We start from the raw sequence: 14,699 nt of genomic DNA on the forward strand, positions 1-14,699 counted from the left end.
TATTCATATACATATATATACACATATATATACATATACATACATATGCATATATATACATATACATATATACATATATATACATATATATACATGTACATATATATACATATTCATATATATATGTATATATATACATATATATATACATATACATATATATATGTATATATATACATATATATATATACATAAATATATATACATATATATATACATATATATACAAACATATATATACAAACATGTATATATGTATTGATGTGTGTACATATTTTGTACATGTGTATTCATGTGTATGTATTTGTGTGTTTGTGTTATTTACTTATCTTAAACTTTTTCTTAATAATTGTATTAATTTTTATTAATTTATTATTTAATTAACTTACTGTTATTCTTACCTATTTTTATATTATCAAAATAAACATTTAACGTATAATTCACCTATTTACCCTCCTATTTTCCCTTCTTTCTTTCAACTATAACGTCCGTCAATTCAAAAATTTATAAAAAATAAAAAAAAACAATTTTTTCAATCTCTCCCTTCCCAGCTAACATATATATATATATATATATATATTTACGTATTTGTATGTGTGTGCGTATGTTGTACATGTGTTTGCGTGTGTGTGTCCGGATATTGAGCACAGGAAAGAACCCCCCCCCCCCAAAAAAAATAATTAAAAATGAATTATTACAACTTTTGTTTCAATAAATATAGCTGCGAATGCCCGTGCGATCGAAAAAAAAAAAAAAATTAGCCAAGTAGTGCCTACTTGACTAATTTTTTTTTTTTTTAAATGAAGATCTACCAAAAATTAATTCCAAAAACAATTAAATTACATTTTTCGTCATTTTATGTTTTTAATATATTCCCCCCCCTCACACACACACACCAATTGGATTTGTCATATTTTGGAGTTTGTTTTGTTTATGAAATTGTGAGGTGAAAGTACAGAATGGTCTCATAAAAATTAATTTATCGTTATTTTATGTTTCAAATGTAATTCTTCCCCCTCCATAAAAAAAATGTATTTGCCATATTTTGCACCCTCTCTCCCTCGATCACCAAACTTGAAAAAATGCTAGAGGTGACATGTCTCGTTGAACGATTAGTGGCCAAAAGAAAATTGATCCCCCACTCTAAAATGTTAATTTTCTTTTTTTTCCAAATTTCTTCTTTCATTTTATTTATAAAGGTTGTTTAAACATATTAGGCTTAAAAAACGTAAATCTTCATTTTCATTAGGGGTTAAATGACACTAGGTCACATCGTAAAAATTTACCTTTTTTTAATTAGAAATTTAAGTTTGTAATCGAGATTAACATGAAAAAAAAAATGTAAATTGTGGAATTTAGAGCGGGGGGGGGGTGCAGTAGATCTTTACTTTTTTTTTTTTAGGTGTTAAACGATGCTGGGTCACATCGTAAAAATTTACCAAATTCGAGGTACGTGCAAAATGAATGCCGATGCTCAAAATGAATAAACATTTTGACCCCTCCCTTTACTTAAAAATTCACCAAAAATCAGGAAATTAACTAATTTTAATGAAATTTTTCCAGTATTCACCAGAAGTTATTATCTCCCTTAGTAAGTTCGATTTACTGTCTGTGTGCGTGTGTGACACGGTTCATTTCAGCCTACCGGTAACCCACCCAGGCAAGTAAGGTTACCAAAATGAAGCTTATGACCCAGCGGATGTTTTAGTGATATTTATGTCCATGTTTTGTGTATGGAAAAAATAACGATTTACTAAACAACGTTTTATTTACTGGATATTTTTCTGGTACAAGGTTCTTGTTATGATAAAAACCCTAAAGTCTGTAATAATGAATTCAATATAACTCGAAGAAAAATGAATTTCTCAAAATACCGATATTATCATTGAATTAAGCATTGTTTATTTAATATTTTTCCACAAAAAATTATAATAGCAAAAAATATTTCCACTTTTTGTTTAAATTACAGGTTTCGCATAACTTTTACATGTAAAATTTTAATATTTTCCTTGCTTGAATGAATGTGAAACTTTTGGCGTAACATGATTTTTATATAATACTAGCGGGGGTACCTGGCGTTGCCCGGGTGTTTGGAGGTGTGTGTGGTGTTAAATAAGAAAGAAACCGGGGAGGGGGGGGTAAAAGTTGGTAGGATCGAACCCGAAGCCCTGAGGCGAAGTTTGAAAATAAAATCGGCCAGCCAGATTGAGTTACTGAAAGATGTTTGAATTTATTTAAGTAAGAACCAAATTGACATGTATGCACATGGATGTCGTCGAGCGTTATGACGACGACGACGTAGGTTTGTTTGTTATAAGCAAAGTAAAAAGAGAAAATAACGTTAAAACTTAAGTGGAGGGGGGGATAATCAAAACATCGAAAAAAAACCTAACATAAGGCAAACGAACGATCAAAACAGAAAACAGAAAAACGAACACGTGAAAAATGGCTTAAATAAGCCTGTTTCGATATTAAAATCTAAAAAATTGGTGGGTACCCGGGTGTTTTTGGGTGTATGGTTGGGGGTGGATAAGCGAAGTAAATAAAAAACAGAAAAACGAACGTTACGTGAAAAATGGCTTAAATAACACTGGTTTAATATTTAAATTTAAAAAATCGAAAAAAAAAAAAAAAAGACATCTCATACCACGATTCGAACCCAAAACGTTTAGATAACGAACTAACGCGCTAATCAACTGAGCTAATGCGACGTACATGAAATTTAGTCAGTTTTTCAACTATTCAAAGTAAATCAGGTCATGACGTCATCTGGCACATGCGTAGACCCGGTCGTTGTCACGAGAGGACCGTTTTTGTTGACCCCCGCCCCCTCCCTGTTGAAAATTGTCGATTTCGGGGTGAAAAATTAATGTTTTTGGCCAATGTTTGGATATTTTTTGAGCGAAGGATGAAGCTTCAATATGATACCGAGTTTGTGAATTTTCGTCGTGTCTGTCGAAAGTTTTTAGCGGACACACAAACACACATACACACATTTTCGCTTTTATATTTATAGATTGAACAATAATTAAAAAAAAAAAATTTAATTTAAAAACAGGAAGATAGAAAAATAATTAAATTAAAAAATGGTAAAAATCATATAAATTTCAGGATAGGAATGTATGGATGCATGCCTGAGAAAAAAAAAGAAAACTAGCACTCCTCTTTTTTAATTACATGACGTGATTTTCACAGTCTTTTGACTGGCTGAAATTTTGAGCTTCCTTATATTCTGTGTTTACAAAACTTTCGTTTGTTGCGCTTTTGTGAATCGCAGAATCACCTGGTTTTGGGGCTAATTAAGCTATTTTTTGTACAAACAATTATCTTTGAAATAGACCCAGAAAACTAATAGTTATCTTTTGAAGGATTTCTACAATGAATTTATTTAACTTCAAAATTTAGCTGAATTGGCTAGCTTGCTGTGAAAAAATTTTTCATAACATTTTTTTTTTTTTTTCATGTTTTTTTCCTTTTGGAAATTAAGTTTAGTCCTTAATCTTTCAAATACAATCAAAAAGTAATCAGAAACCTACAAAAAAATGATGATAAATCTACTTTCAAAACTAGGACCCCCCCATCTTTATTCGTTCATTCTTGCCTGTACCTACCCATTTCTGTATAGCCATTTAAAGAATAATAAAAACAAACAAATGTTTTTTTGTAAGTGTTCTTTTTGTTTTTGTTTGAATATTTAAAAAACAATAAAAGCCAAACGTTTTTTTGTGTACACAAAATTATTTAAAAATAAACTAAGATTACCAAATTTATTTGATGAATAGTTTGTTTGTTTGTTTATCTGAAGTTTCTAGGGACAAATAACTCTAAAAAAAAAGTCTTTAAAAAAATCGATGTTGGAATAACAATTCCAAATAAATCAAATTAAATATGTTATCAAGATAATTATTGTTTAAAATTTATTAAATAAAAATTTTAAATAGAACACTTAAAACAATTCTCTCACTAGAAACATTAACAAAGATACTGCTATTTAATAAAATCGATTTTTCTTAATGTAATATGCAAATGAGATGATATTGTAATTGTATATTTTGCAAGAATCATACTATATATAGAAATAAATGAAAGTGTAGAGTAAGGGACCTTTTGTATATAGTAATCGAATTGTGAACAAACAAACAAACAAACAGTAATACAAATTTATATATATATGTGTGTGTGTATATAAAGCAGAGTCCAGTGTGGTTCCAACAATAGAAAAGTGTATATTTAAAAAAGTGGAGCTACCAACAGTTAAACACTTAAAAAGATTTTTTTAATATTTTTCTTTGCACAAGTTTTAAGTTTGTCTCTCTATTGATCTTATTTTAATTTTGCTAAGTGTACTTTTGGAGAAAGCATTGTAGTTCTGATATAATTTGTTTCATTCCTTTTATCAAAAGCATGAGTCATATGTAATTCCCCACTTTCTATCTTGGTCATTTTCAGTAAATATTACTTTAGATTTTGTCACTACTTTTATATAAGGTGGGGATCAAAATAATTTATGATTGTTGTCTATTTTTTATGATCACTGTCGTTTATGTGTGAAGATATCCATGTAGCTCCTATACAGAAAAATGTTCAACCCTTCAGTGCTTGTTTCTTGCCATTCATAGCTATTATGTCCGGCGCATAAAGCCAAGTACAAAAATGTAAAAAATAAAAGGACATGTGGTATACAGAGCTACAAGTTACAAATTTGACCCTTCCTAGCCGGATTTGGAACAAAAACGAAACACATTGCATTAACAAACATTAAATGGCTATGTTTTTAATGTCATGGTCGATTCCAGCTGTGTAGGGACGTTTGTTAGTAAAAATATTACTAAAGAATTAAATCTCTTTATTTTATCGAAACAAGCAGATCCTACACAACATGCTAAAATACTTAGTGAGGCAATAATGGAAAATAAGACACATTCTGGCATAATAGTGGAAGTAATTAAAGATCTTTTTACTAACATTATTATAAGAAAAGATATCTTTAAAAAATACAATAAAGTGACATTAAAATTTAATGGTCCAGGGGTTGGACTTATTATTGTTGAAGCTGTTAACAAAAATAATCCATTTCCTTCAATAAATATTCCTCCTTTAGCACATGTTTAGGTTAATGTATCAATTTTAGTTGCGTAATTGTGTATGTATGCATGTATATGTTTTGTCTACACATCCAAATATTCATTTTCGTATACATGTTTGCATTGTTTGCTGTGTGTGTGTTATGATTTGTTAGTGCAATGTGAATCATGTTATAAGTTTTTTCTTGCATAAAGGGATGGAGTTTAATATAATTTAATTTAATTTATGAGGATTGCTTTTTTATAAACCCCATCTTTTATATGTGTGTGTTTTCAAGTCAATGTATCTTTTCTGCTTTGTGTATGTGGGTGCATATATGTGCATGTGTATATATGTTCTTGTTTGCACAGACACAATCATTTCACACATGCATCAACTTTCATTTTCATATGTATGTGCTCTGTGTGTTCTTATGACTTGTTCAGAACTGGTGTGAATTTTGTTATGAAGTTTTTTTCCGTGTTAGGAAATAGGCATAATTTTCAGTTTGAAAAAATCAGCATGATTTTAAATCTACCTATGTTGTATGTGCGTCTAAGCTGTGAAACAAATGCCTGTTTTCTTGGATTTTATGTTGCTTTTATGTAGAGCGATTCTGTTGCTGAGTGTTTTGATGATGCCTATATATGATTTTATCACATGGTGTGCATTTTAATATATAGACCATATTTTTGTAGTTTAAGTCTTCTTTTATTTTGAATATTTCTGTTGGGTTTTAGTATGTGTATGAGTCACAGACTCCACACCATTGTTTGCTGATTTTGTGGCCTCTTTTGTTGTGTGTTTGTTGTGTGTTTGTTGAGTTTGAGAGTGCAGTTGGAATTTGCTTTTTATTATTTTTGTTGTTTTAGCTAGGTTTTGTTATTGCTCAATTTGTTTTAGTTGAGTAGGTCAACACTTTTTGTTATCCCTAAATAGTTCTGGATTGTTTTTGTTGTGTGTAGAGAGGTATGCTAAAAGCTATTATTTTTTCTTTTGGTGGTGGTGGTGGTGGTGGGGGGGGGTTCATAGTTATTCTAATGGTATTTCTTCTGCTAATGTTATACTTTTGTGTATTATAATACTTTAATGTTTTTTGTGATTCATTCAGTTAGATACTTTAGAGGTCTTTGTCAGTGACTATAGTGCAGATTCTGCTTGCTAAGGAATAAGGTAATTTTGGATTGATGGCTTTTAAAATCGAGATATTGTTGTCTGTGGGTTTGTAGTAAATGTCTGTGATATGATTGTTTTTAATTTTAACTAGTATATCTACAAAGGCTCATTCTCTGTGACTATGTTCTAGAATCCCAGGATATCGGTATCAGAAGATTACATACACCGATAATGTAGAGATGTATACTAAACATTGTGGTATCAATTTGTGATGTGGCTCCTGGCTTTGGTAGGGTTATTTTTAGGCAATGGTTGTCTTTAAGAATTGCCACAAACCATGTTGATAATTAACATAAATGCAGCTTTAAAAGTTATGTTATGGCAAAGGAAGGAAAATGGAGATAAACAGCATGCATATTAAAATGGATATGAAGTAAATGTTGAAGGATATTAATATATCGAATTCAACTTCAATCGTCACCAACGCTCGCAATAGTAACACAATAACCTCGTGACTGTAAATGACGCTGTTTCTTCCTCTCACTCAAGTTTGCTTTTTATGCAGTTTTTCATCCTGTCTCATTTGCATGTGTGCCTTCTGTTTTCTTGTGATCTCGCGAGATCATAGTTTATAAAACACCAGGCACCATCTTTTTTTCTCTTTTCCCACCCAACACTTCCCTGCGGCAAGTCCACCCCTCCTCCGTCACGCCACCGCTAGCACGCACATCTACATGATGCACAAATATGCGGATGCTTCCTACTCTGGTAAGTATTACACTCCCCCCTGATCTGATGATCACACAAAGTGCATTGCAGGGTTGGTTTCCTAGTCCGCTTATTTCTGTGAAGGGGCACATTCATAGGTTCTGATTCTGATTCAGATTCAGGTTCAGGTTCAGGTTCTGATTCGGATTCAAGTTCTAATTCAGATTCAGGTTCTGTTTCTGGTTCTGGTTTCGGGTATGGTTCTGGTCTGGTTCTGATTCTGTTTCTGCCATGTCAGATGAACTGTAATTATCACTCTCTGGTCTGTTGATTTCAGAGATTCGTCCTCGTTTGAATTTGGTGGTGCACTGGTTTCCAAGTGGTCTCACCCAAACTGGATTCCCTACCACATATTTAGCATGTCTTTTCTGGTTGACTGGCTGTGCAGCATCAATTCCCTTTAGTCTAACATGATATGTGTATATGGCATTGGCTGGCGCTGTTGTAGGTAATTTCCCATCCTTCAGCGTGACGTTATACTAATATGTGGCCTCCATAATGGTACATTGCTTTCTGGCAGCAATTCTCTTAATGCTATGATGGCTCCTCTCAGCAATACCAATTCCTGATGGCACATTAGGGCAGGTCGATTTTGGAACCCCGGTGAGGCAATGGTGATGATAGTTGGGGTTTGACATAGAAAATACCTACATAAAATATTTTTCTCAAAATCGTTATCTTTGCTTGAGGAAATGACTTTAAAAGTTGAAAAATTGAAGCGATTAAAAGTTTTTCGGTGAATTGTCAAGAACGTCCTGTCATCAAAACAATCCGTACTGTTAAGAAAATAGAATCATTATTTAGAATATATTTTAAACTACATTTTTAAACAAAATGAGTGAGGATAATGAATTAATAAAATAAATATTAAGTGTAAAGGCAAAATTATGTTTTTTAAATAATAACGACCAAAGTTCGCTTTTTCATTTCGGGAACTTATTTTGGGTAGAAACATTTTAGATTTAACCGTCACAAAACACGCTCGTTATTGATATTGAAAATTAATATTTGTTTATTATTTAATTTGAAAACATTACGATTTAGGCTTAATTATTTCGAAAGGAAAAACGAAAAAGACTTGTTTAAAATATATATTATTACATTTCAAGTGTCTGCAGTGAATTTAAACATATTTGTTTTATCTTTTTTAATTTGTTTTTCTATTAGGTTGACACAAAAACAATGTCATTTTTTAACGTTCAGATGAACATCAAAAGCATTATTTTTGCACCAACCTAATATTTCACATCAAATACTATTTGAAATTTTTATGAAAATATGGTAATACTCCAGTTTTATATTAAAACAACAACAAAAATATAGTCCATACAATTTTATTCTACACATTCTTTACGAAACATAACCACGTAAATTTTCAAGTTTTTCTACTTAATAAAAAATACTTTGCAGAAAATTAGTGTCAAATTTTAATTTATTTTTTTTAGGGAGTAATTGTTTTTAAGACGTGTTTTCTTCTAAAATTATAGTTTTAAATCAGATAACCCACAAAGATTAATACAAGTAAATAAGGAAACTCCTTTAAAGGTTTTTCGTTATGTGTGCATCTATGTTATTGTGCTAAAATAACTTATTTAGAAAGCCATTCTTAATATGGGAAGGAGGTTGTATTGTAACTATTCTGTACTTTCACCTAAAAATTTAATAAACAAAAATTTCATAAAAATTAAATTTAACTTGAAGATACTATTAAAAATAGCATAGTAACATAGATGCACAAGCACTGGTTTTTCGAACTCTAAACACTCGTTTAAAATGGTACAGCTACAGCAAGAAGGAATCTCTTTATGGATAAATTCATGTTATTGAAGGCGGAGGTAAAATCTGCTAAAATGTCTAAACTAAATGCTACTATGCCTCTGATTTGGTCCTCTCTCTTCAATACATCTAATTCAATTCTACAAAGTTTTTCATTATTTCTTATAACCAGCACTAATTTTTTTACGTATGAAACTGGAAGATAGCCTAATACAGTTTCCTTCAGTTATAATCCATTTACTTATTTTACTTTTCAGATTAGAATGTCAGTAAAAGCACAACGTTCAGTTTTAATCCGTGGTTCACAAAATTTGCTGGGTCACCTTGTCATTTGGATGAAACAGCACCCTCAACTTCACAACAAGTCATCCAATTTAGTTATTTCCTCGAAAACAGTTATCCCCACTCTAAAAATAGTGAGATTTCTAAGTTAATTGCCAAGGAAATAATTAGCATTCGGCAAGCAGTCAGTCCACAGTTGCCCTTGTTAAGGTAACATTATATAGGACAGAAGGTCAATATATTTTGCTATAAGAGGGGCAAACAGATTGACAGGAAATCTCTTGCAGCAATCAAAGTGAAAAGAATGAAGGAACAGCTAGACAGACTGTTTGATATATCTTCTTGTAGCTGTAAACTTTCTGTCTTGAGATGTGATGACTTTGCAGTAAAGTGCAAGACAGAAAATTGTCAAACGAGGCACATAATCTGCACTTGTCCTTCTAACAAGGAGGTAAAATTAATTCTATAAATTCACCTGCAATTATGTTCCTTTTTTGTAGAAAATAAAATATATTGGTATTTATTATGTAATCTGGCTCTATTATTAAACATGCAAATTTTCCAATTTTCAGGTTCCACTAGAAGAACTGGCATTTACAGCAATTTTTAAATTAATTGATGGAACAACAAAAAGCCTAACAACATTTACTAGTCCTTTGGGGAAACTTTGTATCAATAATTATCAAGATTTGCCTCAAGTAGAATTCTAAAAAATTAGTGTCCCTCCTGATCATCATTATCTGACAGCAGAAGAAACAAATAATTTAAGTGTGAAGACCAGAGGCTACTTTTTGAGTATGCTGTTGGCATTTCTTGTGGAGAAGTTAACTTAGAAAATTGGGCCCTTGAACCAAGGAAGATGGCTAACATAAGCCACAAGATTAATGTGTTTATGGACTAGAGTTGTCTATCCTCAAACACTATGATAAATTAAACATTTTGGTCAAATTTATCATCCAAGTGTATGCAGTTAGTTGGTTTGAGATCAAAACCGACAATATTTTTTTTTAACCAACAACAGTATATTTTAATATGATTCAGAGAACAAAACGGTTAACTGAAATCCAAATTACTGTTTTAAACAGTTCAAAATATGGTGCTTTTGCACTATCTCTGGAAAATATAATATCGATGATAAACTCAGATGAATTGGATGCTAGAGAAGAGGGCATTCAAACGATTTTGTCCATTAGGTAAATAAATATTTATCCATTAAATTTCTTAATTTACACAAACAATAGTTAGTTTTATTCATATTATATTGCAAAAATATAAAAAAAAATAAGTGTTTTCAAATAATTTTTTTTTTGTGTTGTTTTTTTGTGAACAACTCAAAAAAAAAAAAATGAAAAGATTACTGCTATCAATTTTGCAGCCACACACTGGTCAAATTTGATTGATTTTTCTCAAAAAGTTGTATATGGACAGGAAGCAAGACATAGACACATTATTACAAAGTCATTGTGCCAGCAAATTAGACCTTCATTTTCCTCGAAAGGAAAGTATACAGAAAAATTTAGTTCTATTATAACAGTTTATATGATTGCATTTAATAAAAAATTAAAATACATGGTTTTGTAACTTGTATCAAGTTGTTATATTGTGTAATACATCTTCGCATATCTTTTTGAATTGTGAAATTTAAAAGACTTAATTGCTAACTAGCTTTTTGTTTCAATTTTTGTTTAATCAATGCAGTAAAAGTTGAGATATTTTGCTAGGCGTGATTCATAATTAAAATTATAATTCATGTATTACTTTTCTTTCAATGCATTTCATATAAATATATCAATTTTAATTGAATATTTTATAAAAATAGTGAAATTTCAAAATTAGTGCTGTGAAAAATACTATGAAAATGAAGGATTTTTCAACATTTTTCTACGCGATTTTTAAAATTAAATGCTCAATTTTCTGTTCAAGATGGGAATCTAATTTTTGGTATATGTTCTTATCACATTAAATCCCAACTATCATCACCAGTGCCATGTTGATTTTCTGAAAAAAGTTGAAAATCGACCTGCCCTAATGGCATATGAGAGCATCGCAGCCGTAGTCGACGCCCCATTCAACAGCTGCTGAACTTGTTGGCTGCAAAAAGTAGCATTGTTATTCATCAGAATCTTTTCCGGTGCATCCCGCTCAAAAAAGATGGATGACAAGATGCAAACAACACTTGCCGAATCCTGTCTAATTATGTGTCGCCATACCGCAAAACGTGTGGGTCCACAATCGATAAGAGTTAGAAAGGATTTACCACTGTATTGGGTAATGTCCATCGCCACCTGCTGCCACACCTTCTTGACGTCCAAGTGTCCTTTTCACCATTGCTCTAGTGCAGGATCAATAGACTGACACGCCTTACAGTGCCTGACATCTGTCTGGCATCTGCCTTTGTCACTGCTTGGGTCCACACGCCTCGCAAAATACACTGTTTTCGTGATACCTGGATGTCCGCTGTGAGCACGAATCGTTCTGTATTTGACATGGGCTAATTGCGCCAATTACAACTGCGCGAGATCGAGCAGTGTGCTCCACACCCATCTTCACTGCTCCGCACCCATCTTCACGGCTCCACACCCATCTTCGCGGCTCCACACCCATCTTCGCGGCTCCACACCCATCTTCACGGCTCCACACCCATCTGTGAGGTACACGGGTTAGTTGGTTGGCACGATTACAATGTGATGTTAACAGCGTTACCCCCACTGATAGTCCCTATTCAGACCAGACTCTTCAGCATATCTAGCCTTCGCTGGATCAACATCTCGCTGGCTGCCTTAGTGCGGATTCTTGTCCGTCCTGAAAGCGTATCAGACACCCAGTGGTAGATGCAGAGAGAATCCGTGTACAGGTGTAGTTTCTTCGATAGCCATCGCAGTGTGAGATTTATTCCCTTTACAACAGCGTCCAGCTCTGCTAAGTTGAAGTGCTGAGCATCACTCACGGGTCGCAGCCAACATGCGTCTTCAAACACATTCCCTCCTTGCTGTAATGCGACTCCCAATGCCAATGAACTAGCATCGACCCACACATTTACATGCTCTGCATCAACACACCATTTTCCACGGGCAGGGTCCTCCTTGTTGACTCTCTCCAGGGTCTCAGTTACCATCAGAGCATCGTCAAGCACATCATCCCAACCTGTGGTTACTAAATTCGCTCTGTGTTTGATGATACCCACAGCTACACGTAGCCAGCCACAGGCTGGTAAATGTCCAATGTTTCCCACACCAGGAAAAAACGGTCCGCCTCGTAACAACGTCAGGGATGCCTGGAATCCCACTACCACGCCTCCATCGTAGGGTGCCATCTTCCTCACAGACGTCTAATCCCAATACGCGTGCTCCATCCCTCAGACGTTCAGGATTCTTGCACTGCAGACCAAACTGAGCCAATTTTTCCCTGACACACGATGGCCTCATTGATGTACACATCGTCAATGTAGGCTGATGTTGTGTCCTCAATGGTCTTTTCTTGAGACAACACCGCATTCACAATGATCTTCATGATCTGCGGTGCCAGATTCAGACCAAAGCCGAGTCGTGTTAGGCAGTACCTCTGACCCCTAAATCACACTGTCTGGAACAGCCACAGTGTCTCATCTACTTGCACCTGCAAATAGGCCTTCCACAGGTCTAATATTGACACATTAGAGCCCTTCTGGTGCCATTCCCTCAGTTTGCTGGCACACATGTCAGCATCGGCAGTGTAAGCCTCAATGTACTGGTTGAGCTAATCCAGCACCGGTCTTACTTTTGACTTATGCTGGATAACCGCCATTAGGGGTATCAGAACCTTGGGCGGACCAAGCTTCTCAGGCTAGGGGGCATCAGCCATCCATCTCGTATCCACGCCTCAAGCTCTTGCTCGTACTCATCACGAGTCTCGTCAGGTATAGGGTATTCTGCGATGCGATTCTTTAATTTGGTTGGTGCCCTTCCCTCGGTCCACTTCCATGACGCAGTCCAGGCCTGCTGGCTATAGTCATAGCCCACCTTAAAGTCAGGGCGTTCAATGTGGATTGCAGCACACACCAGGTTTTTTTTAAAAAGTGCACGCTCCCATCGTTTTCGATGATCACTCCCCCCAGTGGCTTGATAGCATCGTATCCCAGCAGTACGTCGAACCCCAGCACCAACACATTAATTTCCGCAGCCACACCAGAGTCCGTGTGAACCTTCACAGTTCTGGCTCCACAACATGCTTGTGTCTCGCCACCTATTGTGGTGACTTTAATATTCCTTTTAGTCCAGGTCCAACACAATTTGGCACTCATGATGGTATGTGAGCAACCAGAGTCGAGAAGTGCTGAGCAGGGCACTCGGTTCACGTACACAGTTATAATAGGTTACGCGTCACTTAGATCTTATCTGGGGAGCAGGGCAGCGCTGACATCCTGCCCCCTGACGTTTTTCCCGCACAGTTTTGGGCTAGGTGCCCTATGCCGCCACATTGGAAACAGCGCAGTCACGGCCGCCCTTTATCAGTGCAGCTTCTTGCAAAATAACATTGCCGACCACAGCGGTAACATCTTCCATTAGTCGCAGGGCTCAGACTGGGAATCTCCTCGGCCTCATTCTGGGCTGCCTTTGTCGCCATCACAACTGGTTCCCCCAGGTCCTCCTCATCTCTGATAATAGCCCGCATGCATTCCATCAAGTGCTCCATAGGCGATGCGGACACACTGGTAGGGGCTCTCAACAATTGCTTAACTTGTGGGAAGACCGGCCACAAATGCATATACCAATGTCCTCTCTGACACTTCATTGCCAAACAGCACAGCAAGTTTCTTTAATTCCGCAAAGAACACATCCATGTTTTCTCCCAGCATGAGCTTCCTGGAGGCGAATCTTTCATAAGTCATGCAAGGATCCATTGCAAATGCCTTGTAAAGCGCATTTTTCATAGCGGTCACATCAGCCTTCTCAGTGGCACTAAGTTGCTGATACACACTCAGAGCGCCCCCCTCCCCAGCCAATCTCAAGGGAATCACAGTGTGCACTCTCTTTACCTCACCGAGATTGCAGGTGAACTCGACCCTCTCAACCCAGTCAACGACATGTGGACCCATCAAATTTTGGAATCAGTTTCAGATCAAACTTTGAGTCGGTCATTTTTCACAGCAATAGCCGAAATAACTTGTATCAAATTCAACTTCAATCGTCACCAACGCTCGCAATAGTAACACAATAACCTTGTGACTGTAAACGACACTGTCCCTTCATCTCACTCAAGCTTTCTTTTTATGCAGTTTTTCACCCTGTCTCATTTGCATGTGTGCCCTCTATCTTCTCATGATCTCGCGATCTCGTGAGACCATAGTTTATAAAACACCGGGCGCCATCTTTTTTTCTCTTTTCCCACCCAACACTTCCCTGCGGCAAGTCCACCCCTCCTCTATCATGCCACCACTCACACGCACATCCACACAATGCACAAATACGCGGACGCTTGCTACTCTGGTGAGTATTACAATTAGAGTCACCAGTTAGCAAGTGGTAAGTAAATACATCAACAGAGTTTTTTTAAATGAAAAATTAAGGAAAATATGATTAAATAACAAAACAGTTACATAAGTATGAAAGTCATTTTTAGTTAGGAAATGTTCATTTGGGAAAGTTTATTCAAAGATGTCTTGCAAATGTTTAGTGGATAAGCAGACACGAGAGTTAAGTATTATGTGTTTATAT

General features: G+C 35.1%; 2 protein-coding genes across 10 annotated transcripts in view; one reads left to right on the top strand and one right to left on the bottom strand.

Moving 5' to 3' along the window:
- LOC145291314 (uncharacterized) overlaps positions 1-14,699 on the top strand; it is a 464,874-nt gene that overhangs the window by 312,979 nt on the left and 137,196 nt on the right. The gene's annotated exons all lie outside the window — the stretch shown is intronic.
- LOC145291313 (uncharacterized) overlaps positions 1-14,699 on the bottom strand; it is a 176,833-nt gene that overhangs the window by 31,318 nt on the left and 130,816 nt on the right. The gene's annotated exons all lie outside the window — the stretch shown is intronic.

The sequence above is a fragment of the Euprymna scolopes genome, chromosome 12 (assembly GCF_053919585.1).
Source record: "Euprymna scolopes isolate OS-2025 chromosome 12, ASM5391958v1, whole genome shotgun sequence".
Lineage (NCBI taxonomy): Eukaryota > Metazoa > Mollusca > Cephalopoda > Sepiida > Sepiolidae > Euprymna > Euprymna scolopes.